The following is a 27,344-nucleotide window of genomic DNA, read 5'->3' as shown; positions in this document are numbered from 1 at the left end:
TAAGTTATCATACAACACTAATAAATAGCAAAAAAAAGAATGCCTGCCATATCATACAGTCCTGTCTGTTTTATAGTGAACCAGATAAAGAAGTTTATGAACATGCATGATGTGCCACTGTGCATCAGGAAACTTGGCATTAATAATACCATAGCCCAATGGTCCTTTCTTTATACACCCCTGCCATATCATACAGCCCTGTCTGTTTTATAGTGAATCTGGTAAAGAAGTTTATGAACTTGCATGGTGTGCCACTGTGAATGTTGGCATGTTGAAACTTGGCATTATTAATACCATAACCCATTGGTCCTTTCTTTATACACCCATGCCATATCGTACAGCCCTGTCTGTTCAACACAGATTTTTCTTTCATTTTTCTCAATTCTTCTTAAAAAAAGCTTCCATTTTAACTTTTATTGAAAGGTAGGCTGTAACCTATATAGGAAATGACCTCTTGGCTATATTTAAACAGACATTTTTCAACTGAAAGTAGCTTGGGAAAAAAACAACAACAAAAAAACAACAGCAAATAATGAATAACAAGGGAGGTCATTCAGGACAAGTTGCATATCTGTTCTTACTAAGAACACATAATTCTAACTAAGGTTCCTGTGGCCTCATAGCAGATAGTTTTCTAGTGCATTAAAAAATTCTGTAATTATTAGTCCCTTACCGGTGTATTTTCATGTAAGCTACACACATGTTAAGTAAAGTATCAATATGTCAATGTGTACTGAAAATTTATTGAGTAGAAGCTGAAAATTTTATTCCTTAACCTTGCTCTAAGATATCTAAGTAGTAATCCCAAGCTGCATCTTAATATAAGCTACGCACACAGCAAGTTTGGTGTCAAAAGGTCAAAGCAAACTCAATTAATTAAGTAAAAACTGAATTTCTTTTTTTTAAGCAACAGTGACCTTGACAAGAATCTCCCCTGGCTGCTTCTGAATCGGTCATAAATCTCTTCCAGTTTATGTGTGTAAGGTCTTATGTCAGTGGACCAAACAAGACTTCCACTCCAAATTGTGTTCACTTAAGATAAAAATGACCAGGTTCCTGGAAGAGGCACGGTGCGTTGAAGAAAGAATATGGGCATGGCCAGGGTGTGACAGAAAAGGAGATGAGAAGGGATTTTTACCTCCATCACCAAAGCATAAGAAAACTAGCATTCTCCCACGTTTGACAATTGGTAGGAAATTAACATGGTAATTGCTGGCAGGATACGAAAACATGAAGGTGTAAATGATATGTATACCTTGACTGTCAGAGGTTAAAAAAAGTACAGAATGTTGTGCAATATCGTTACAGCTTGGAGATTGCCTCACTATTACCCAAGACTGAAATGGATTTGAATAAACTGACTTATAAATCTAATCACATATGATAAAGGTGTTGATATATGTCTATTTTAAATTTTGAAATAAATCAGTGGAGGAATAAACTAGAAATGTGTCCATAGGACATAGGTGCCCCCACACTCCACCGATTTGTAAATCTTATGTCTCTAGGTCAATTTTTAGTCCCCTACCGGTTTAACCGGAGGGGACTTTAGGTTTACCGTCTGTCTGTCTGTCCGTCAGTTCGTCTGTCCACAAAACTGGATCCCACTTTAGGTTTACCCTCCGTCTGTCCGTCCGTCCGTCTGTCTGTCCGTCAGTCAGTCCGTCCGTCCACAAAACTGGATCCCGCGATAACACAAAAAGTACTGAATTTTTTTTTTTATGAAACTTGATATATGGATAGATGGCAGTATGGACATTATGCACGTCTTTTTTTTCTTCCTATGTTGAAAATTCTGGTTGCTATGGCAACAAATAGTCTGAAAATATGGCAAATTTAATGCATAAACTGGATCCAGTGATGACTCAAAAAGTACTGAAAATATTTTTATGAAACTTAAAATATGGGTAGATGGCAGTCTGGAGATTATGCACATCTTTTTCTTTTCTTCCTATGTTGAAAATTCTGGTTGCTATGGCAACAAATAGCCTGAATTTCAAGATTTCTAATTTAAATATTTCAGCTTTTTCACTATAAGTTCTTTATTTCTTAAGGTGTTTACTTCAAACTTTAAATATAAGTTTTTGACCATCAACCACATCATATGTGACAAGGTTTACAACTCTAGCACAAAAATTATCAGCATTGACTCTCTTGACCTTAGAATTTTTATGAAAAAAAAATGTTGTCTTTAAATTACTTCTTTATTTCCTAATGTATCTACTTCAAACTTCATATATATGTTTCTTATTATCACTCAACATTTTTGAGGAGGTTAAATACTCTAGCAAGACTATTTCCAGAATTATCTCCACCTTGAACTAAGTTTTTTTTCTCGAGAAATTGGTATTTTTCACTCCAACTTCTTCATTCCTTATAGGATTTACTTTAAAATCCCACATTATAATAATATGACAAGGTTGTATAAACATAATTTCCTTACTAGGCAGGGAAACTTAACACATTACTGCGATATAGACAAACTTAGAACTCAAAAGATTTATGTTCATTCATGTCATTCATCCACTGGTAAAATTGAATGGCCAATGGCCCATCAGAATGTTGCTGAGGTTCTAACTGGTAGGGGACTTATGGATTTCTTGCAATACTATGATAATTGCTTGGTTTTTTTTGGCTACATGTGCCCAAGTTGAAAACTAAAAATCTTTAATTAAGTAAAGGGCAAATACTACAAATACTGAATAAATCCACAAGAAAACCCCAAGATACATACGTACACATGCTGACAGACATTCTTGTACACTTTCAGGCCTACAGGTCATAAACTTTTTGAGTTACGTGCAACACAAGTTAAATATTGTAAATTTTTACTAAGTCAAGGGCAATTACTCTAAAAATACTAAAAATATCCACATGAAAATATCCAGGTGCACAACTACACATGCTGATCATTATTCCTGTATGTTCTCTTGTGGTTTCTTCAATTGTAATTCTTTCTGTCCTGCCACCAATTCTTCTGTTGAACAGAACTACTCTAGCAAGTGTCATCTGATCCAGTTCATTCAATTCTGTTTTTAGCTCATCTGAGCATATACTCTTCGTCCGTCGTCTCGTCTGTCGTACGTAGTCTGTTGTCCGTTTACACTTTTAAAATGACATCTCCTCTGAAACCATAAGGCAGATCATAATGAAACTTCATAGGGATGTTCCTTGTGTGAAGCCTTAACAAAGTTGTTCAAAGAATTCCATTCCATGTAGAACTCTGGTTGCCATGGCAACCAATAGGAAAAACTTAAAAAACTTCTTGTCAGGAACCACAAGGTCTAGAACTTAGATATTTGGTGTGTAGATTCTCCTAGCAAACCTCTTTCAGTATTGTTTAAATTATGACTCTACCACGTGACTACACCATGCGACACCACCATGTGACTCTACCACGTGACTACACCATGTTACTCCACCAGGAGACTCTACCACGTGATGTCACCACGTGACTCCACCACGTGACAACCACATTACTCTACCACATGATTCCACCACTTGACTATACCACGTGACATCACCACATCACTACCACGTAACATCACCACATCACTCTACCACGTGACTCCACCTTGTGATTCTACCATGTGACTCTACCACATGACTCTACCACGTGATTCAACCACGGCATATATCATGTCATAAATGATGTCATATATCACATCCATATATCATATTATGTCATACATCAAGTCCATATATCACGTGACTTATCACATCCATATATCACGTCAATATATCGTGTTAAATATCAAATCATACATCACATCCATATATGACATCCATTTATGACATCCATATATCACATCATATATCATGTGATATATCAAATCATATATTAAGTCATCACATCCATATATCATATCTATATATCATGTCATATATCATGCCCATATTACATATATCACATTATATGTCATGTCATACATCAAATCGTACCACATCCATATATCACATCATATCACTCCATATATCATGCCATATATCACATCCATATATCACATATAGACAAAACTAATGTGACAAAACATTCTGCTTTGTCTTTCTCTATCTCTGTATATATTTAATTTACAGTTGCAATTAGTAATTCCAGGATGGAAATGTAAACTCCCTGCATAAGTAAATTCCATGCCTGGACTATTTGTATCACTAGGGTACACAATGTGTGTTCATAAATAAAAACAGGCAATATTAAGGTTCTTTATTTTAATAAAAAAATTTAAATAAGTAACAAATTTAGTAACAAAAATATATAGACTTGTACATCATGACTTGGCATAAATTAATGGTTAGATGATAATATAATTTATGATTAGATGAAAAATATATAATCTGAAAATATATGTTTAATGTAAAGGTTAACAATACTGTTTGTCATTATTTCAAAACTTCAGTCAGTGTCAAATACAAAAACAATAACATAATAATTCAAATTGAAATCCTAACTTCTGGGACTAAAGCAGATATATAAAGTCTACATCATAATATCAACTGATATTACAATTCAGGCCTTGGCATAAATTTATGGTTGTAATATAATTTGGCCTTTACTTGAATATTAATTCAACCTACATGAAAGTACAGAAAAAGCGGGATATAGGAGGTGCAAAACGACCAACACCAGGGTAGGTTTAACTGCTTTTAATGATGGTCAACCAGTTTCGGTCTCACTATAGACCTTCTTCAGGACACATTTACATTGAAAATTAATAGCTAAAGTACACAAAATGCTCATATATGTAAATGACGTATGTTACTATATATAGTAACATGAACGTTCTGGTAATTGGCACTGTGCCAAGTCCTTGGTTAGTTTATTGATGAGACAGTTTTACACGTGCATTTGTCGTTCTTCTGGAAAATTCCGTAGATGTTGCCAATGTTCATGATTAGTTTGTTGCTTTCGCTATTTTGTCCATATTCGTCTCTACAGAGAGTTGTATCATGGAGAGTTTTATTTGGTGAAACTATGGGTGTAATAAGATATAGTACCTGGATTTTACAGTCCTCAACATCTTCTTGTTTGGGTTGTTTTGTTTCTGTTCTTGGATTCTTTCCTTCAATGATCCTAAATCTAGGGGTCACTTTATATTTAAATTCCGGATCATACTTCTCCACTGTTGGTTTTGGTGTTCTCTTTGATCTCTCAGACTGGTTGTTGTAGCTCCACTTCCGTCATATGCATCGATTTTCTTGCATGCCGTTTGAGGTTAGGTTTGCTGGCAAATGTTTTTAGGCACCAACTTCACTCGTATTCTATTTTTTCTTTTTCGGTTTGATCATGTTTCTTCTTGTGTTGGTAAAACATGGAGGATGTTGTCGAGATATATCCACATATGTCACATAGTCTCATGAAGTTGGCTGTACTTGTCCTCTTCTGTTTCTTACGTGATATTCTGTCCCATACTGCTGAAAGTAGTTAATTAGTAATACTGTAAACAGTAAACTAAAGTAGTTATAAAATGTACATCATTAAAACAACTGATAGTACAAAGCATGCCTTGGCAAGATGGTAATATAATTTACGATAAGATGAAAAATATATATCTAAAAATATATGATATGTTTAATGTAAAGGTTAATGATACTGTTTGTCATCATTTCAAAACTTTAGTCAAAGAGTCAAATACAAAAACAATAAAATAATTATATGTTACAAATAATTTCAGTTCTTTTGGTTTGGCTTACCACCTTCTAAAAAGTTAGTGTTAAGCCTGCAATGTTCATATTTTGTTTTTGAAAATGTGAATATGTAAAAAAGACATCCACTTAAGGAACATAATGTGTTTGTTTACATATAAAAACAGATAGATTTAAGTTTGTTTACTTTAAAATAAAAATTTAAATAAGTAACAAATTTAGTAACAAAGTATATACATATGTACATTATGACTAGTTCTAACATGACCCGCATTTTTCCCTATTAAACATAGAAGAAATGAAAGTGTGTGTTATTATGCAACAGATGCACAGTTTGATGTTCTATATTTAGACATGTGACGTAATCATTATACATGTGACGTAACCACTAAAAATTTGATGTGCTGAAAATAAGTACAGAAACAAATCAGGCGCAATTTTGCTTAACTATCATGTACGGCAACTTTATTTGTTGATGTCATGTTAGAACCAAAATAATATATCCAAATCAGTGATTTTATCGATTGATGACATCACTGTTTGTCGTTCGGATGCCCATCATTATATCACTCGGGCTACACCCTCGTGTTATGATTCCTCACATCTGAACTCCAAACAGTGATGTTTATAATTGAGCGATAAAATCACTGTTTGGGGTATATTATTTCTTAAATAAAAAAAGGGCCATGATGGCCTTTACTTTAATATTAATACTTGGGGTATATTATTTCTTAAATAAACAAAAGGACCATGACATTTATTTGTTTATGTCATTTTAGAATCAAAATAATATATCCAAATCAGTGGTTTTATCGCTTGATAACATCACTGTTTGTCGTTCGGATGCGCATCATTATATCACTCGGGCTACGCCCTCTTGATATAATTTCTCGCATCCGAACTCCAAACAGTGATGTTGTATAGCGATAAAATCACTTTTTGGGATATATTATTTCTTAAGTAAAAAAAGAGGGCCATGATCGCCTTTACTTGAATATTAATACTACCTATGACAAGAAATTTGAGGCTACAAAAAACACTACAACCATTAAATATTAGCAACAAACTGAAAGCATGACATACATTTTACATATTTAAGATGTATCTGTAGCAGAAAGGATAAATAACACTTAAAAGGAAATGAATAACACTGCTATACAGGTAAGTAACGTAATTACATACAAACAAATTTAGTCTTACAAATAACTCTTTCAGAAAACATTTTGTTTGCATATCATGCTAAAAAATGAACTTTGTTGTTTAAAGCAATTATCAATTTGCAGGTGTTTTCATTCCATATTATTTAAAATTTTTGATTACATGAATGGTCTATTTATTTATTTCTTTCTTTCTTTATGTTGTGATGAACCTTTCAGAATAAAATAAAAGAAAGATATTTCTGTTGTTGTTATCCTTATTAAGTTTCCTTTATGTCAATAAGCATTCAGTTATGAAACCATTATTATGCCCCCATTTTGAAAAAAAGGGGGTATATTGCTTTGCACTTGTCGGTCCGTCGGTCGGTCCGTCGGTCCGTAGACCAAATGGTTTCCGAGTGATAACTAAAGAACCCTTAGGCCTAGGAACTTCAAACTTGGTATGGTGATTGGTCATGACCAGTAGATGACCCCTATTGATATTGGGGTCAAGGGGTCAAAGGTCAAGGTCACATTGACCTTGAAAGCAAAAACGGTTTCCGATCAATAACTAAAGAACGTTAAGGCCTAGGAACTTCAAACTTGGTATGGTGATTGGTCATGACCAGTAGATGACCCCTATTGATTTTGGGGTCAAGGGGTCAAAGGTCAAGGTCACATTGACCTTGAAAGCAAAAACGGTTTCCGATCAATAACTAAAGAACCTTCAGGCCTACGAACTTCAAACTTGGTATGGTGATTGGTCATGACCAGTAGATGACCCCTATTGATTTTGGGGTCAAGGGGTCAAAGGTCAAGGTCACATTGACCTTGAAAGCAAAAACGGTTTCCGATCAATAACTAAAGAACCTTAAGGCCTAGGAACTTCAAACTTGGTATGGTGATTGGTCATGACCAGTAGATGACCCCTATTGATTTTGGGGTCAAGGGGTCAAAGGTCAAGGTCACATTGACCTTGAAAGCAAAAACGGTTTCCGATCAATAACTAAAGAACCTTAAGGCCTAGGAACTTCAAACTTGGTATGGTGATTAGTCATGATCAGTAGATGACCCTATTGATTTTGGGGTCAAGGGGTCAAAGGTCAAGGTCACATTGACCTTGAAAGCAAAAACGGTTTCCGATCAATAACTAAAGAACCTTAAGGCCTACGAACTTCAAACTTGGTATGGTGATTGGTCATGACCAGTAGATGACCCCTATTGATTTTGGGGTCAAGGGGTCAAAGGTCAAGGTCACATTGACCTTGAAAGCAAAAAAACGGTTTCCGATCAATAACTAAAGAACCTTAAGGCCTACGAACTTCAAACTTGGTATGGTGATTGGTCATGACCAGTAGATGACCCCTATTGATTTTGGGATCAAGGGGTCAAAGGTCAAGGTCACATTGACCTTGAAAGCAAAAACGGTTTCCGATCAATAACTAAAGAACCTTAAGGCCTAGGAACTTTAAACTTGGTATGGTGATTGGTCATGATCAGTAGATGACCCCTATTGATTTTGGGGTCAAGGGGTCAAAGGTCAAGGTCACATTGACCTTGTAGGTAAAAACGGTTTCCGATCAATACCTAAAGAACCTTAAGGCTTAGGAACATCAAACTTGGTATGGTGATTGGTCATGATCAGTAGATGACCCCTATTGATTTTGGGGTCAAGGGGTCAAAGGTCAAGGTCACATTGACCTTGTAGGTAAAAACGGTTTCCGATCAATAACTAAAGAACCTTAAGGCCTAGGAACTTCAAACTTGGTATGGTGATTGGTCATGATCAGTAGATGACTCGTATAGATTTTGGGGTCAAGGGGTCAAAGGTCAAGGTCACATTGACCTTTTAATTAAAAACGGTTTCTGATCAATAACAAAAGAACCCTTAGGCCTAGGAACTTCAAACTTGGTATGGTGATTGGTCATGACCAATCAGATGACCCCTATTGATTTTGGGGTTAAGGGGTTAAAGGGCAAGGTCACATTGACCTTGTAGGTAAAAATGCTTTCCGATCAATAACTTAAGAACCCTTATGCCTAGCAACTTCAAACTTGGTATGGTGATTGGTCATGTCACATTGACCTTTTAATTAAAAACGGTTTCTGATCAATAACAAAAGAACCCTTAGGCCTAGGAACTTCAAACTTGGTATGGTGATTGGTTATGACCAATCAGATGACCCCTATTGGGTCAGAAGTCATGCATAATAACCTTATCACATGACTAATTGGCTGCTGATAGGGGGCATACATGTTTTACAAACATATCTTGTATATATAAGAAACACTGTACAGAAAAAGTTACTGTCACAGAAAACGTATTTGGCTTTTGTATAATAAAGAATAAAACTGTACTCAAGAAAAACATAGTAGCCATAAATAAAATGCTTCGAAATAGAAATATTTGAGCCGTGTCAGGACAAACCAACATAATGGGTTTGGGACCAGCTTGGATCCAGACCAGCCTCTGCATCTTCGCTGTCTAGCCAGGATCCATGCTGTTCACTTACAAACCCTATTACAAGTATAGAAACTGGTAGCGAACAGCATGGATCCTGATCAGACTGTGTGGATGCGCAGGCTGGCCTGGATCCATGCTGGTCGCAAACACACTATGTTGGTCTTAAATGTTAATCATGTAATTTGAGTATACATATAATCAGCAAATTTTTACTAAAAAAGTCAGAAGCAAAATATATATCATAAGAAACCTTACACAGTTAAATACAAAAAAATTTACAAAGGTTTATCTAATCTAATATATAATTACTATAACATCTAAACTACAATTTTTCCCCACTCCGCTCAACTATGCTCCTCCTCCGTCTTAACATCTTTCACCTCCTCTGCCTCCATTCCAGTAGACTCTGCTCCTCCTCCGTCTTATCATCTTTCACCTCCTCTGTCTCCATTCCAGTACATGCCAACTTCCCTTCTCCTTCCATACTACAACCTGCTGCTTCTTTTCCCTCATCTGTCTCCATCTCTACTTCATACTCCTGCAAAATTGATATATTTAATCATAACATTTCCTTCCCTCAAATACTTCGTACATAAAAATACAACTGAATAGTTTTATTTTCCCTTATTTCATACATGTAAAACATGCATCATAAGATTTTTGTATACCTGATACTTAACGTTTCAGGATAAAAAAAAAAAGGTGAAGCTAACGAAAAAAACATCAATATTCTCTGTTCATAAAGTGGGTATTGCATTGAATGGAATGGAAAAATGAATTGCTTAAAAGCATTTTGCTGATATTCAAAATTCTTTTTATACTTACATCTACTATTCGCTTCATTTTCTCTAGCTCCTCCCTCAACTCTTTCTTCTCTTTCTGGCATGCTGTAACTTTCTGCCCCATGCCGGTCAAACGCTCATCCATTCTTCTTATCTCTTCTTCCAACCTATAAACTTTGGTATGCAGTCGTGCATTCAACATGCGCATTTCGCGCACCTTCTCCTCCAGTTCCGACACTCTTTCGTTGGTCTGTCTTTGGGTCATACTAATAAAGAAAAGAAGGTTACAAATTAAGATTTTTCTGGAAAAACATGAATAAGGCATTTTTCAATAACAAATAATTAAATGACAAATTAAGTATTTACATGTCTGACATTTGATGTTCACAAAGAATGTTAACATTTATCATTTCTAAATAATTTTACAGATGGTATCAAGTATTTATATTATGACAAGTTAACGAACATAACTATTTCTCTTTATATTGTAACAAAACCATCAAATGCCAAAATTCATTTTATGTCTAAATTACTATCATCAGTGTGTATAGGATAGTTAAAAGTAACTCATTAACATTTAGAACTTTAAATTAGCCTTACAGGACTGTATGGAGCAGCACGAAATACCAAAATATTGTGCAAATATACCCAATGGTTGCCAAAATATATACAAAAAAGGAGTACTTTATGTTAAAAATATCAAAATCCATATAAAGACTGATCAAGTTCATCTAAATTCCTGGTTCTTCCAGCATAGCTTCTAAGTTTGCAAGCAAAATGTAAAATGACTTCCAAAAGTATAAGCAAAAACACTTTTTTTGCAGTAAAATTTTGATTTCCTACTTCTATACCGCCTTCGTGGTAGAGGGGTTAGAGTCGATGACTTCTAATCCAGTTACCTCTCTGGCGTGGGTTTGATCCCCGGGAGATTCTGTGGTAGTTGAGCGCGGAGGAAGTTAGTCTAGTACTGGTGTAACTCTCCAGGAACGATGGTAAGGAAACTACCCGCATATATGACTGAAATACTGTTTGGAAAAGGCGTAAAATGAAACAAACAAACATTGTACTTCTATACAATAATACAAAATTAAAAAATCATATTGTTAAAGTATCACTTGTTATTAATTTAATATCACAACCAAAGTTCTATTTTCAAATAGGCTAGAAATATATGTCTTGTAAGAACAAAAAAGCTGCTGAGGGATGTTGTGTCCAGTAGTTAGTCTACTTTTAAATAAATGTAAAATGAACCAACTTAAATACTACAAACTGTTAAAACTAACAAAATCTACCTGATGGCATCTATTTCACCACTTCTGCGTTTTTTATACATCAGTAGCCTTGTTTGTGCCAGCTGGATGACCCTATTGAACTGCTGTACTTTTAGAGACACAGACTTCAATTCTGATGAGACATAAATTGTCAGCTGATGTACATAGGTTTCAAATCTGTAAAAACACTTCGGCCATCAGTTTTCATTACCAAAAGATCACTTTAAATTGATCTACTACATATACATTCTATCAATGAGCAAACACTTTCGACAGGGAATGGCCATGCTAACTTGTTCAATTTAATTTATCCTCTTATGGAAGTGTGCCCCTTTTAAACCGAGTTTATTTTCATTATGAAATAGAGTAAATTGACAAGTCCATTTAAAATATTTAGCATGCTAATGGTTAAATATGAAAATATCAAATACATGCATTGCTTATCGTTAATAAATAAAAGCTAAATAATAATTATTTATCATCAGTCTTTATACAATATAAAAATATTTTTTTACCAACAAATGTTTGGACATCAGTATCTTGCAGATCCACATCAGTTCGTGTAAATTTCCCAGTGTTGAATAGATGAAGAATTATAAAAACTTTAGCCACTTCAAGTGTGCTTTGTGGTAATCGATAGTATGCACGGTGAATTCTAATATTGTCCCCCATGAACCTTGCCAATATGTCTTGGCAGCTCTCAGTCAAAATCAAAACCTGGCACATTCTGGCAAGCTGCTTTCTTAAGCTTGTTGAGGTTATTCTCTTTGCATGTTTAAAGACTGCTTGAAGAGAAACTTCTCTTAATACATCTGCATCCCGAAATGGCATTTTACCATTTGGTCTTATAAAAATATACTTCCTGTTGATATATAAAGTTCAGATTGCAATAGAATTCTTCATCTACATTTTGGTTCACTGAACATTTCAGAAAATCCTCCTTTTTCAATCATTCAACAGTTACTTCTCCTGAACGTTTTCTATTAAATAAGATAATTTGTGAAAGTAAGGGAAAATTAAGCCAAAAAATCAAGCAAAATATAATAATAATTTGCCAATGAATTTCAATGTCATTTATGAATCAAGGTCAAATTCATTTTGGTTTATTTTCAGGCCTTGTCAAAGAGGTTTTATGTCTAAGTATGAACAAAATCCACCAATTTATGTTACAGGTATAGCCAATTATAGCAAATTTAACAAAAAAAAGTTCAAAGTCAATTTTAGTCTGTCTTGTCCAAAAGAGCTATTTGTCCAAGTTTAAATACAATTTATTGAAAAATAATAAAGTTAAAATGTTTATGTTATCAGATTGGAAAGGAAATGGCATCAAAGCTGAGTATAACAACTGTTTCTTTAAAGTGGAGCTGAAAATGGTACAAAGTGTCCAAATTCAAAGTTAAATTAAGTTCTGTGACAATGTCTTTTATCATATAGGGTAAACTTATATTCCACTCACCCTGTAATTTCTTGTTATTGGACATAAAAGAACTGCACTACTTGCGTTTCTAAACAATTTTATCAAGGTTTTGTCCCCAGCAACTTTTCATTTTTCCATCTTCAACTGCTGACCGTATCCTGGCCACCTGAGACTTCTTTCTAGTAATGCTGTTTGAAGTTTGTATATGTTTCAGTATATTTCTACCGAATGACCCAGGGGATCAGCAAGAAGTTTTAGCTCATCCCCGTTCATATCCATAACCTGTTATATGTATCATAATAAACATAAAATGCATTAATATCTTACATGTTTACCATCTTACATGTTTACCAGTCTTCTCTAAACGTCTTTGCCCATACTAGAGAATAATTTTGTCTGACTAAATTAGAACTTTCAAATGATCTTGTCTCACCTGATTGTAGCTGTTTGTAATTGTGTAAGCTTGAGGAATTTAGTTACCTTGAATTTTTGATAGGAGCATCACTCTTTTTCCCAGGAAACTTACTTTGACAGGTTTTCTTGTGTTTCCATTGGTCAGATTTTACAAAATTAGCCCTACAAAATTCACAGAAACCTTATTCTTTATTAGTCCCCTACCGGATTAACCGGACTTTAAGTTAACCCTCTGTTTGTCAGTCTGTCCATCCATCTGTCTGTCTGTCTGCGCTACCGAATAGGGTTTGAACTTGCTATCTAACTTTAAACGTCATCAACAATTAACTTTAAACAACATCTCCTCTAAAACCTATGACTGTACAGTAACCAAACTTTATAGGAATGATCCTTTGGTGGTCCCCTTCCAAAGATTTTCAAATGGTTCAGGTCTGTTGCAAAAGTAGGTCATGGGGCCAGAAAAAGTGTTGCAAAAATGGAAATTTATAAACACCTTGTCTGAAAGTATTAGTCCCAGACCTTTGATATTTGTTATATGGTATTATCTGTAGGTCCTCTACCTAAAATATTAAAATTCTGTCCCTTCTGTCAAAAATGAAGCGGCCCAAATGTCAAAGGTTTTCCTTATATCAATGCCTCATTTAAGTGGCTTTTATAGGTATCTTGATATTGGCTTTTTTGCGAACTCCAGCAACTCCACACCGACGAGAGCAATGAGAACCTGCACTTCCAGCAGCAAAAAAAAAATTTTCTTCTTTATTCCAAATATGCATCAACCGGTATCAATACTGGAATATTCCTCCTACCATTGTCTAAAAATGTAAGGAAGTTAAGAAAGGTAGAAAACCTCCAAGCAAATATTGTTCTTCATGGTCATCCATGTAATGTAAGACGAGATGCTACAAGACTTCTTAACCATGAATACTCTTGTCTAGTGTAGGCTGTCAAAGTCTGAGCCCTGTATTAATAAAGTCTTTTAACTTTCTAACTGCTGGTTCACTAGGTAAATTTTGTAGTTTGTGAGATTTTTCAAGGAGTTTTTAATACATGTCTGCCTAGTGATAAATATCACAAGATTTGTGCTTGTTATGCATCTCTGAAGTTATTAAACTATCTTGCATTGACTCACCATAGAAGCCTTTCATTGTCTTTAATGACCTTAAAATCACTGCATCAATCATTAGTTGTTGTCCATGTTTTTCTGTGTGTTTGTCAACTGACACTGTATTTTGTATAACTTTGATTAAATCAGATAGATAAAGACATTTGAATATATCTTCACCTGTTCTTTCGCAGCTGAAGAGTGTCATAAATTCAATAAATAATTTTGCAAGTTTCCTCATTTCAGTCTTTACAATCTTACGTACCTCATCCTGCTTGCCATCTTCATGTTTCCTCAGGCAATAATGTCTGTATTCAATCAATTTTATGAATCTGTTCTACATATGAGCCGTGTCACAACAAAACCAACATAATGGGTTTGCAACTAGCATGGATCCAGACCAGCCTGCGCATCCCCACAGTCTGATCAAGATCCATGCTGTTCGCTTACAAACCCTATAACAAGTAGAGAAACTGATAGCGAACAGCATGGATCCTGATCAGACTGCGCGGATGCGCAGGCTGGTCTGGCTCCATGCTGGTCGCAAACCCATTATGTTGGTTTTGTCATGACGCTGCTCATATATATTTCTCACTTCTCAATCCTGAAATCTATTTAGAATATTTTTAAAATCTCATCATTGTCTATCTGTTCATTACTTTTTGTCCGTAGAAGAAGTGCCTTTAAATTAATATAAGCCTCAAGTTTTTAGCTTACCTAAGCACAACATGTTTATGGCAAGCTATTGTATATATCCCCTAACCATTTACCATGTGTCATAAACAATTACTTTAAACATTGGTCAATGATTTTCATTATGGAATTAGAAAAAAAATGTTTTTTGAATAAGAGAAAGTTTTACTTAGGTACAAAGTTCTTACCAGTGTACATAGCTATTGTGGTACCTGGAAAAATCCCTACAGATTTCTAATTTATTTTTTTCAGGGAAATTGAGTTTATCAATTCTGGCTTCTTGCATCCTGCTCTGTGAGTCACATCATTTAAAACTTTCCTCGAACTCTAGTGTCCATCCTTCTGGTTAGCTAATACATAGAGAATAATAGGTTGGTGCCGTGGATGGAGAAAGTTTATCTGGCGAGGCGGAGGAATTTATTGGGTGAGCCGAAGGCGAACCCAATAAATTCCGGAGCAGAGCCAGATAAACTTTCTCCATCCACGGCACCAATCTATTATTCTATTTATCCTGTCACCGTTTTTTAAAAAGAATTTTATTAGGCAAACTACCTTTAATCACACTATCGGAAATGTTTTTATATAAACAAAGAAGGCCCGAAGTGTGCATTATTCTACAACAATGCACTCGCCGTTCTTATTATCTCCCTGTGTATTTTCACATTGAGGGCGCCATTTTGTTTGAAAAATGTGATAAATAAAAACAATTTTTTGTCGAATTTTGTTGTGAAAACTATCTAGAATGAAAGAAAATGGTCTAACTAAGAAAATGAATTCGAACACCAATATCTTTTATTCAGTCGTTAACGCTGTACAGACGTTTAAAGTATTGTTTACGTGACGTCACAATGTAGCGCCAAACAGCACGTGCAAAACAATCAAAACAAGTACGCTATTTTAATGTCCCAAACGAATTAAGTTTTACATTTATTTCACGTTTAATAAGTTTTATTTTGCTTGAAAAATTATAGAGTGAAATAAAATAAACAAACAAAGTTTTATCAACGTTTCCAAAATTCGTTATTCTACACACAGAAGATTTAACGACAGTTTATATTATAATTTTTTTTGAAAAGTAGTCCGGCAAACATGCATACCACGTGATCAAGTGCCGTAGATCAGTAAAAATATACGGCACCTTGTTATCGGGCAGAAATTGATACAAGTGACAGGATAAATACATGTATTTGTTTGTTGACTTTATGTCACAAGTACTTCTGTGCTGAATGAGCATGTCTACTGCTTGTATCATATCTGCTGTGATGAAGGTTGGAACCTTCTTGGCTCTCTACCATATCTGTACTAAAAAAGAGGTGTCTAAAACACACAAATTCTGATGAAACTATATTAATATGACCATATTTAGTAAATTTTATAGCAAGTGTTCAAAATAAGGGGTTTATGCTTAAACCTACAGACATAAGTACTGTTGCAGTTTTGATATAAAACATTCTCTACTTGTATTATTGGGATGCCTTTGATATGTTTTGTAAGCAAACATATCTGTGTAATGGATACTTGAACCGATGACTGAACTCTCTGCATTGTGCATCACTATTTCATAATCTGCGACGATTGTTTCATATTGGGTCAGATGTCCTTCTGTAAACAAACGTCTATAAAAGCTGTGAAACATTCCTGATAATGTGATTGTTTGTTTCCTAGGTATAATAGCGTACACCACTGAAACATGGGAATCACTTAAGGGAAATATAATACAAAATAACTGTCCAAACTGTTGTGGTGCTGTAGAATGGGTCCATCCATATGCCAAGTACATGCGTTTCCTAGAATTCTAGTCCGGTCTCACTTACGAATATAAGGAGACGGCTTGTGTCTGACCCATTGTTTTGCAAGAGCAATGAGTTATAATTTCCTGCATTTGAAGTGGTGGAATCTTTTGGTCGTGGTTGCGGAATGTCTTTGATTTTCTGTCAATCCTTATACTAATGGCATGTTCCAAGTTGTTTTCCTTAGTTGGTAGACGTTATCCTTTCAGTATGTTTAAGACATGATTCACGTGGAGCTTCTGTTAGAACTTTACTTCCTCTGTATGGATTATTACTAGGTGGTGTGAAGATGTATGGGCTGGTATAACCTAATTGATCATTTAGTTTTTACAGAAAATCAACATTCTCCTTCATTCTTTTAGTAAACAAAATGGCAACTTTACGACCTTTCTTACCCCTTATCTCAACTCTAATTTGTGGCATACACAGCTCTTGTTGAAAATTTGACAAGTTCCTCTTAATTTTCTTCATGTACATTTGTATTTATGAAGGCTTTAAAAAATATCATATTTATATAGATCCCCTGACATTAAGGAACTATCTGCATGTCTTGCATGTGGCCTCCTTCTTCAATAGGGAAGGTTGGTGGTACCAGCTGGCTGGCATCAGTTTTTTATACCCCCAAAAACGAAGTTTGGGGGGGTATATAGGAGTCACCCGGTGGTCGGTTGGTCGGTCGGTCGGTCGGTCCAGACGTCCGTTGCATTTTCCTTGTCCGGAGCATAACTTGAAGACTAATAGTTGGAATTCAATATAACTTCATACAATGGTCAAGCACATTGAGAGGAAGTGCAGTGCACAAGAATCATAACTCTATCTTGACTTATTACAGAGTTATTGCCCTTTGTTACTTTTCCTTGTCCGGTGCATAACTTGAAAACTACTGGTTGGAATTCAAAACAACTTCATACAATTGTCAAACACAATAAGGGGCAGTGCAGTGCACAAGAACCATAACTCTATTTAAAGTAATTTCAGAGTTATTGCCCTTTGTTACTTTTCCATTGCTTTCTTTTGTCCGGACCATTACTTGAAGACTGATGGTTGGAATTCAATATAACTACATACAATGGTCAAGCACATTGAGAGGAAGTGCAGTGCACAAGAACCATAACTCTATCTTGACTAATTACAGAGTTATTGCCCTTTGTTACTTTTCCTTGTCCGAACATAACTTGAAAATTACTGGTTAGAATTCAAAACAACTTCATACAATTGTCAAACACAATAAGGGGAAGTGCAGTGCATAAGAACCATAACTCTATCTAAAGTAATTACAGAGTTATTGCCCTTTGTTACTTTTCCATTGCTTTCTTTTGTCCGGACTATAACTTGAGGACTAATTGTTGGAATTCATTATAACTTCATACATTGGTCAAGCACATTGAGAGGAAGTGCAGTGCACAAGAACAATAACTCCATCTTGACTTATTACAGAGTTACTGCCCTTTGTTACTTTACCTTGTCCAGAGCATGACTTGAAAACTACTGGTTGGAATTCAATACAACTTCATACAGTTGTCAAGGACAATAAAGGGATGTGCAGTGCACAAGAGCCATAACTTCATCTTGACTAATTACAGAGTTATTGCCCTTTGTTACTTTTCCATTGCTTTTTTTGTCCGGAGCATAACTTGAAGACTAATGGTTGGAATTCAATATAACTTCATACAATGGTCAAGCACATTGAGAGGAAGTGCAGTGAACAAGAACCATAACTCCATCTTGACAAATTAGTTATTGCCCTTTGTTACTTTTCCTTGTCCAGAGCATAACTTGAAAACTACTGTTTGGAATTCAATACAACTTCATACAGTTGTCAAGGACATTAAAAGGAAGTGCAGTGCATAAGAGCCATAACTCCATTTTGACAAAATACAGAGTTACTGCCCTTTGATACTTTTCCTTGTCTGGAGCATAACTTAAAAGGTACTGGTTGAAATTTAAAACAACTTCATACAATGGTCAAGCACAAAAAGAGGAAGTGCAGTACACAAGAACTATAACTCCATCTTCAGTATTTATAGAGTTATTGCCCTTTGTTCCTTTTCTTTGTCTTTCTTGACTTATTACAGAGTAATTCAATAAAACTTCATCAATGGCCAACCACAGTGAAAGGAAACATACAAGAACCACAACTATCTTTAATTGCCCACAACCATAACTCTATATTTCAATTCTTTTACAAGGTATTCTGTTACTAGTAACATGCTCATTTCCGAGGCAGTCTTGTGGGGGGTATTAATCACATTTAGTGATAGTTCTAGTTCTGGATTGACAGGCATTATTCAAGCCAATCTGAATGCCTCCTTCACAGAGCTTGGTGCAGTTTGATTGATTACGTAGCTGTAATATATTGACTGGCTATCTGTCAGCTAGTAGTAGCCACTAGCTGATAAGCCCCACCTAAATTCACCTGGCATCACCTCTGTAGTATCATTAGTAAATAGATTTAGAAACCAGATGGCTGCATTGTTGAATCTCTCTACCCATACTTGTTAGGGCTGTGCATTGCCATTTTTTTCTGTCACGATACATATCACGATATTTGTTTTTCAAAACGATGCGATTCACGATATGTATTGCATACTTTGAAGAAATGCGATGCATATTGCGATTCTTATGTTGCGATGCGATACGTATCACGATACTGACTTTCAGACTTAGTATATAAAAAAATTGGCCATTTGTTTACAGCATAATTACGAATATAATATAAAACTATTACAATAACAAAAAAATAAACTCTTTTAACTTGTTGTTATAACTTGGTTTCCGATTTTCATCTTTTAACAATTTACTTTTCTGATTACTTGAGGATTATAAGTATTTTTAATTAAACCATAACAGCAAATTGATATCTACTAACTATTCTAACACTAAAGTCCACTACTGTAAATATGGCAGTTTAACAATTTCAGTCTTACAATACACCACTAAAGATTTTTTCTTGTGAAAAAAATAGTAACAAGTGATCTACATTTAGGTCAACAACTAAAAATGACAGTTTATAAGTTTCAGTCTCAGTTTTCTCAAAAGATTTGTGCTCAACCCCAGAGTATTTTATTTTGATTTTGCAAACACTCCACGTCTTCCACATTATACAACACTGTCTCATGGTTCCCCAAAAACTACAATTTTCCCAAAACTCGTGACTAATATGACCAGGGAGGATTGACTGTAATTTCCCCGTCTACATTTTTTGCAGTCTTCATGTTTTCTGTTTGTTTGCTTTGCTGTTTTTTTACGGGAAAATGATGTCAACGGAAATGAAAGTATAAATACGTGACGAATATCACATGGGGATGTTGTCATCATCACTATTTTAATCCGACATTTAAGTGCTACAAAATAAAATTCATGTTTGTAGGTTGTTTTTTCTTGAAATCGCACAGATCTCTAATTATGTTTTTATTATAAACAAATTCAAAGAACACCAGCCCATTTACATGGAATTGAAAAAACCTGGTTAGTAACCATTAAATGATTGCGGACATGGGGAGACGAGATGACAACAATGGTATGATAATAGTCGCGCTTGTTTATTGTTTTCATCCGAGCTATTTTTCTTTCTTCAGTCTTTCAAAAAATACGTTTGTCCTTATATTCCTGGAAGATATTGTTAGTGTATTGCGATACCTTCCCGCTGTATCGATACATCGGGAGGTGAAATATGTATTGCATCGCAATATATTGGAGTTTGTTATTTCATTACGATGCATACATCGGGGACAAGACAGATCGCGATGCATCCATGAATCGTTACACCTCTAATACTTGTCCAGTAACTATGTTATAGCAGACATTACAGTAGCTCAATAAGATAGGTAATAGAAACTTGCTTATACTGCAGCCAGGTCAAGTTAAACCAACAATTGAGGCAAGTCTGGTCCCAACTCTCTAGCTTATGGAATGCAAGTTGTGGGAAGTCAGATATGAGTTTTCCAGACCATTCATTGCTGAGGCCCATTATTCATGTTAAAGAGAGAAACTCGACCTGTAATGTAATAATATTATAGCATAACTTTGAATATTATTCAGTACACAAAAATGATATTTTTTTAATTTCTTATCTCATCTTAAAATATTAAAAATATATTTTGGAGATGTATGTAAGACACTTTGTTTTGTTTGTTTGTTTCATTTTACGCCTTTTCCATCAGTATTTCAGTCATATAGGCGGGTAGTTTCCTAAATATCAATCGATAGTTGCTTGTCTCTTACATACCGCCTCCGTGATCGAGGGGTTAGAGTCGATGACTTCTATTCCAGTTACCTCTCTGGCGTGGGTTCGATCCCCGGGAGATGCTTTGGTAGTTTAGCGCGGAGGAAGGTAGTCTGGTACTGGCGTAACTCTCCAGGAACAATGGTTAGGAAACTACCCGCCTATATGACTGAAATACTGTTGGAAAAAGGCATAAAATGAAACAAACAAACAAAACAGTTCATGAACATGATTTAAGAATGTACAACTTTCAGTTTGTATAGCAAAGTTTTTCAGTGTTTTATTCATTCCTTGTGCCTCAGATAAAGAAATATGTTTTAGGACTTAGAAATGTCTGTATCACATTTTTCATCACTTTCATTTATAGGTTTGATCAGCTCTTGAGCAGGTACATCCCAGTTAAAACCATGATCACAAGTGTTTAGGCTTAAAAAAAAAATTGCATGTTTCTGGTGGAGAGGCCAAAATAAATAGGGTCGGTAGGCAGGATTTTTTTTTTATACCCTGTCAATCGACAAATGTAGATATGATACGGTTTATATGGACTGTTAATATGCTACTTAATGTGTTGCTTACTATCATGATTCATATATATTCATAATGATATACATTGTAAATGAAATATTTATATACTATAAAAACAACCAAAATGGTTTCACTTTTAAGCTCACTTGTCACAAAGTGACAGGGTGAGCTTTTGTGATCGCTTTTCGTCCGGCATCCGTCCGGCGTCCGTCCGTAAACTTTTACTTTAAATGACATCTCCTCATAAACCACTAAGCCAATTTCATCCAAACTTCACAGGAATGTTCCTTTGGTGGTCACCTTTAAAAATTGTTCAAAGAATTTAATTCCATGCAGAACTCTGGTTGCCATGGTAACCAAAATAAAAAACTTCAAATATCTTCTTTTAAAGTACCGAAAGAGCTAGAGCTAAGATATTTGGCATGAAACATCTTCTAGTGAGTGTCTACCAAGTTTGTTCAAATAAAAGCCCTGGGGTCAAAATTGGCCCCGCCCCAGGGGGTCATTGATTTTCCCTATATGCATATTGTAAAAACTTAAAAAATCTTCTTTTAAAAAACCCAAAGATCTAGAGCTAAGATATTTAGCATGAAACATCTTCTAATGGGTGTCTACCAAGTTTGTTCAAATAAAAGCCCTGGGGTCAAAATTGGCCCCGCCCCAGGGGGGTCATTGATTTTCCCTATATGCATTTAGTAAAAACATAAAAATCTTCTTTTAAAGAACCCAAAGAGCTAGAGCTAAGATATTTAGCATGAAACATGTTCTAATGGGTGTCTACAAAGTTTGTTCAAATAAAAGCCCTGGGGTCAAAATTGGCCCCACCCCGTGGGTCATTGGTTTTCCTTATATGCATTTAGTAAAAACATAAAAATCTTCTTTTAAAGAACCCAAAGAGCTAGAGCTAAGATATTTATGTTCTAATGGGTGTCTACACAGTTTGTTCAAATAAAAGCCCTGGGGTCAAAATTGGCCCCGCCCCGTGGGTCATTGGTTTTCCTTATATGTGTATAGCAAAAACTTAAAAAATCTTCTTTGAAAAAACCCCATATAGCTAGAGTTTAGATATTAAGCATGAAACTATAATCTAGGAGTGTCTACAAAGTTTGTTCAAATAAAAGCCCTGGGGTCAAAATTGGCCCCGCCCCGGGGGGTCATTGATTTTCCCTATATGCATATAGTAAAAACTTAAAAAATCTTCTTTTAAAGAACCCAAAGAGCTAGAGCTAAGATATTTAGCATGAAACATGTTCTAATGGGTGTCTACAAAGTTTGTTCAAATAAAAGCCCTGGGGTCAAAATTGGCCCGCCCCGGGGGTCATTGATTTTCCATATATGTGTATGGCAATAACTTAAAAATCTTCTTTGAAAAAACCCAAATAGCTAGAGTTTAGATTTTAAGCAGGAAACATCTTTTTGTTGGTGTCTACCAAGTTTGTTCAAATAAAAGCCCTGGGGTCAAAATTGGCCCGCCCCGGGGGTCATTGATTTTCCATATATGTGTATGGCAATAACTTAAAAATCTTCTTTGAAAAAACCCAAATAGCTAGAGTTTAGATTTTAAGCAGGAAACATCTTTTTGTTGGTGTCTACCAAGTTTGTCCAAATGAAAGCCCTTGAGTTTAAATTGGCCCTGCCAAAGGGGGGGGGGGGCGGAGGTCATTGTTTTTCATTATATGTGTGTAGTAAAAACTTAACGTCATGAAACATCTTCTAATGGGTGTCTTCCAAGTTTGCTCAAATAAAAGCCCTGGGGTTTAAACTGGCCCTGCTCCGGGGGCCTATATACAGGTGAGCGACCTCAGGGCCATCATGGCCCTCTTGTTATGTATTAAAATCCATTTTCAAAGAACAAAACAGAACACAATTGTATGACTAGAATGTGATGACTAGTGTTAACTGTGCTGTGTCACAAGAAAACCCAACAATGTTGTCATTGCATGGTTGCTATCTCCACATTGTTGCATTTTCTTGCAATACTGCTTTACAATACTTTCAAACCTATATTTTCTAGCTCAGTTTATATCAGATTATTAAGCTCAGTCAGTATATGCAAATCTTAATTCAGTTCCCAGATTTAGTCTGAGATTTTCCAACAGTCTAGCAAGAAAAGGTACAAACTCAGCATCAGCACAAGCCTTACATACTGGTAAAACTGTTTTAAACTTCTTACTAAGATCTTGGTCAATGTAACCATCTACTCCACCACAATGACAACACATGTCAGCTCGGGCAAAACTTGATCTATAAAATGCAAGCTCAACTGCTGTTTCACAAGTTATGCCTAATCTAACATGTATGATTTTGTGCAAACTACTGTTTTACTCCAATATACATGTTTACACAAATACTAAATTAATACAAATAAAGCATTGCTCATTTGTGACTCAAAAAAGATGAATCAATAGTAATAAATAAGACCAACCAGTACCAGTACCAGACAAACCTTCAAATGATAATGGCACAATGTTAATGTTCACTGACTATTAAAATATGATAAAGTGTCTACACAGGTTTCACTGTATCACAAATTCAGTAAAATATGTCAATTAAATCACGCTCTTCTTTATATATGTGTATAAGTTCACATATAATTACATGCAACCTGCAAAATATATCTATAATCGTATTGATTCACTATGTTTCCCGTGAATTAAATCAATGTCAAGGTCGTCTTACTATTTATTTGTCATACATTAAGGTCCTAAACAGACCTCTATAATGACCAAAGTTTATATCAACAATAGCAATTAAAACAAGTGTCAAGGGCTTCTTATCTATCAAATCTCTGAGTTGAGAGGTACTATTAACAGACTTGAATGCGTCATCATGAGCTCTTTCCATAAACCAAATTCAAAATGCTCATTACCCTTTCAGCTTATCAAATCTGTAATCACTTCAGTCATCAGTTTTTGTGTCGCCTTTAAAAAGGCCACATAGGGGTTACTTTTGTCGGCGGTGTCGGCGTCCCCTAAAGCTTGTCCGGAGCATAGGTCAGTCATTATAAGTCGGATTGACTTCAAACTTGATATGCATGCTTCTTATAATGACCTGAAGTGCAGTGCACAAGAACCGGTACTCTACACTTCTTATTTTTTGAGTTATTGCCCCTTGTTAATTTTCATACTTTATTTTTTTTTCCAGGCCATTTCTCATAAATTATAAAAGCTTTAGACTTGAAACTTAATAGGATGATAGATCTTATTGATAAAAAGTGCAGTGCACAGATACTGCTGATCTGCATTTCTTATTTTTTGAGTTATTGCCCTTTGTTGATTTTCAAATTTTATTTTTGTCTTGGCCATTTCTCTTAAACTATATTGTTCACAAGGCGACACATCCAACTCGCGGAGTTCTAGTCATTATCAAAAGACCTTTTAAATTTGAATTATTCTACTCTACTACATTTATATTCTTCCAATGAGCAAACACATTCAGCGAGGGATGACCATGTTGACATGGCTCTTGTCTTTTTTGGATAAAATTTTCCCAATCCGTAATTGCATGTCCGAATAAGTTACATCCGAAATCAGATATATTTTCAACAACACATGCATGTATTTAAGTACACATTTTCAGTGTAAATGACAACTATCAAAATAATCTGAATGTTTATTTCGGCGGTTGCGTTGTTTATATTCCGTTGAAGTTTAAAATTGACCATCATCGTGAAGAATTATATCTTCTGTGTCAATGGACCAAAGGATTATGTGAAAATATTGGAAACGGAATAAAATACATTGTGATTATGACGGTAGGGGTGCGGATTTTTTCCGGCAAACATTTTTATCTTGTGTATTTTTATTGATGTTGAAATATGAAATTTTTTCAAAACGGCTTATATTAAGTTTTTTTGATATATATGATCGGTACATGTGCTGGGATCGACAAATATGCATTTTATTTGGATTTTATAGGCGTTTTGAGCTCCAAACCCAAAGTGTCTGTGAATAAAACAGCAAAGTCCTGACAATTTCTGAAAATCTACTTCATTTAAAAATAATTACACAAGAACTTAAGGAGTATTTACCAGGTTGCCTTTTTGACGAGAGGGACTTTGGCACCACTCAAAAGAATGTTGAAAGCATTAACTTTTTTCTGTACACTTATTTTTGTTAACAATGTTAAAACATCACTTTATTAACACTACTTCTTTATGGTTGTAACAATATGTATAGTTTGTACATCTAATTTGATATAAATTTCAGGGGGATAATCTCTATCAACTGAGAAAGGCGTGTTACGAAGCCTTCTGACATTGTTCATTATATGTTCCACATCACCATAATCCCTAAAGTTGGCAATTATAGGATGATATACATATTGAAGTGATCATTGCAAATGCTTTCACTGTTCACACAAAAGGAAGTGTTTTGCCTATGTTCATTCAAAATTTCCTCAACAATCCTTTGAATGTAGTATAAACAAAGATTTTCTTATCAAACTAAACAAAGTTTTTCTTATCAAGTTTGATATCTTGCTTTGCCCTAGATCCATACACAGGAATATTTTCTTTTATGTTTTGGAAGGCACAGTCTTTATGTTTGGTTGCACTTTCTGTTATTGTTTTGCTGCTTTACTTCTTTTTTTATTTTTCCTGATCTCTACCTCTAACTTTTTTTTTTCAAATTTACAATTCTTTATGTGTTTTATCACTTACTGTTTTTAAGTTCATGTTCCACCCTTTAACTGATAATATCATTCTCAGGCTTTTTCATTGCTGAACAAACTTGTTTACTGATTATAAAATTCTCACCGCAGAGCTTTTTATTTGCTGAAAGAACTGGTTTATTAGTTTTCCTTTTCTTATCTTGATTGGCCTGATTTACAGCAGTTAAAAAGAAGTCATTGAAAGTCACTTTAACTTCTCTTCTGGAGTGCAACGGATTAGATTTGCAATGTGTGCTTTTTTCCATAACTAATTCTCTCACTTGGCAAGTTTTTCAAACCTTAATAAGCAAATAATTAGTCCCCTACCGGTTTAACCGGAGGGGACTTTAGGTTTACCCTCCGTCCGTCTGTCGGTCTGTCTGTCCGTCAGTCCGTCCGTCCACAAAACTGGATCCCGTGATAACGTAAAAAGTACTGAAAATATTTTTATGAAACTTGATATATGGATAGATGGCAGTATGGAGATTATGCACGTCTTTTTTTTTTCTTCCTGTGTTGAAAATTCTGGTTGCTATGGCAAAAAATAGTCTGAAAATATGGCAAATTTAACACATAAACTGGATCCAGTGATAACTCAAAAAGTACTGAAAATATTTTTATGAAACTTGAAATATGGGTAGATGGCAGTCTGGAGATTATGCACATCTTTTTCTTTTCTTCCTATGTTGAAAATTCTGGTTGCTATGGCAACAAATAGCCTGAATTTCAAGATTTCTGATTTAAATTTTTCAGCTTTTTCACTATATGTTCTTTATTTCTTAAGGTGTTTACTTCAAACTTTAAATTTAAGTTTCTGGTCATCAACCACATCATATGTGACAAGGTTTATAACTCTGGCACAAAAATTATCAGTATTACCTCCCTTGAACTTAGATTTTTTAGGGGAAAAAAATGTTGTCTTTTTTAAATAACTTCTTTATTTCCTAATGTATCTACTTCAAACTTCATATATATGTTTCTTATTATCACTCGAAGGTTAAATACTCTAGCAAGACTATTTCCAGAATTATGTCCCCCTTGAACTTAGATTTTTTTCGAGAAACTGGTATTTTCACTCCAACTTCTTCATTCCTTATAGGATTTACTTTAAAATCCCGCATCGTAATAATATGACAAGGTTGTATAAACATAATTTCCTTACTAGGCATGGAAACTTAACACATTACTGTGATATAGACAAACTTAGAACTCAAAAGATTTAAGTTCATTCA

General features: G+C 34.9%; 1 long non-coding RNA gene across 1 annotated transcript; it reads left to right on the top strand.

The window, feature by feature from the left end:
• Window positions 1–27,344, top strand: LOC132752287 (uncharacterized). Its single transcript, XR_009628798.1, has 2 exons — window positions 1–2,274; window positions 27,109–27,344. It is a non-coding gene; the product is annotated as an uncharacterized LOC132752287 (long non-coding RNA).

Source organism: Ruditapes philippinarum, unplaced genomic scaffold, assembly GCF_026571515.1.
Source record: "Ruditapes philippinarum isolate M1 unplaced genomic scaffold, ASM2657151v2 ctg5361_1_1_1_1, whole genome shotgun sequence".
Classification (NCBI taxonomy): Eukaryota; Metazoa; Mollusca; class Bivalvia; order Venerida; family Veneridae; genus Ruditapes; species Ruditapes philippinarum.
The sequence above is the reverse complement of the archived record's forward strand: the minus strand, read 5'-3'. Positions and strand labels throughout refer to the sequence as shown.